Below are 987 nucleotides of genomic sequence, written 5' to 3'. Positions count from 1 at the left end.
GGATCTTGTTTAATTCTTCTGCAGATAGTTTTCCAATTTTGCCAACACCATTTGGTAAAAAGGCTGTCATTTCCCCACCTAACTGATTTCATCTCCTTGTCAAAAATCAGTTGACCAGGTGCCGGGGAAGAGGGGATCCTGACGACTCGGAAATTTGAATACCACAGTAGCATGGAGTGTGACCTCATGGAGACTGACATCTTGGAGTCGTTGGAAGATCTAGGTTACAAGGGTCCATTGTTGGACGATGGCGCACTGTCTCAGGCAGTCTCTGGTGGAGCCAGTTCCCCGGGATTTACCAAACTCTGTGCTTGGCTGGTGTCTGAATTAAGAGTGCTTTGTAAACTAGAGGAAAATGTCAAGCAACTAATAGCCCGAATGAAGCTGAAGAGTTCCAGCTAGAGGTGAGTGGGCTGCTGGGGGAAATGAACTGCCCGTATCTTTCGCTGATGTCCGGGGATGTGACCAAGCACCTTCTTGTTCAGAAGAACTGCCTCCTTTTGCTCACATACCTCATCTCAGAACTAGAAGCTGCCAGAATGCTCTGTGTGAATGCTCCTCCAAAACAAGCTCCAGAAGGAGGCGCTAGTGACGTCTTTCAAGAGTTAAAAGGCATATGTATTGCTTGCTCTAGGAATGTCCAAACCTCCAGCCAGTGTAACTATGTTCCAATTCTTCAGCGGGATTGAGAAAAAATTAAAGGAGACGTTAGCAAAAGTTCCACCTAATCATGTGGGAAAGCCTTTATTAAAGAAGCCAATGGGGCCAGTCCACTGGGAAAAGATTGAAGCAATTAATCAAGCCATAGCCGATGAGTATGAAGTTCGTAGAAAGCTGCTAATAAAACGGTTGGATGTCACTGTGCAGTCCTTTGGCTGGTCTGACAGAGCTAAGAGTCAGACAGAAAAATTAGCAAAAGTTTACCAGCCAAAACGCTCAGTCTTATCTCCTAAAAGTACGGTGTCAGTTGCTCATCTTTTGGCTGCA

At 45.6% G+C, this 987-nt stretch overlaps 1 pseudogene; it reads left to right on the top strand.

Annotated features, from left to right (window-relative positions):
* The first annotated feature begins 171 nt into the window (after positions 1-171).
* The window catches only part of LOC102845973, a 26,843-nt pseudogene continuing 26,027 nt past the window's right edge, over positions 172-987 (top strand).

The sequence above is a fragment of the Elephantulus edwardii genome, unplaced genomic scaffold (genome assembly GCF_000299155.1).
Source record: "Elephantulus edwardii isolate Elephantulus edwardi_28Jun2011 unplaced genomic scaffold, EleEdw1.0 scaffold00387, whole genome shotgun sequence".
NCBI classification, from domain to species: Eukaryota; Metazoa; Chordata; class Mammalia; order Macroscelidea; family Macroscelididae; genus Elephantulus; species Elephantulus edwardii.
Note: the sequence above shows the minus strand (reverse complement) of the source record. Positions and strands in the feature narration are given on the sequence as shown.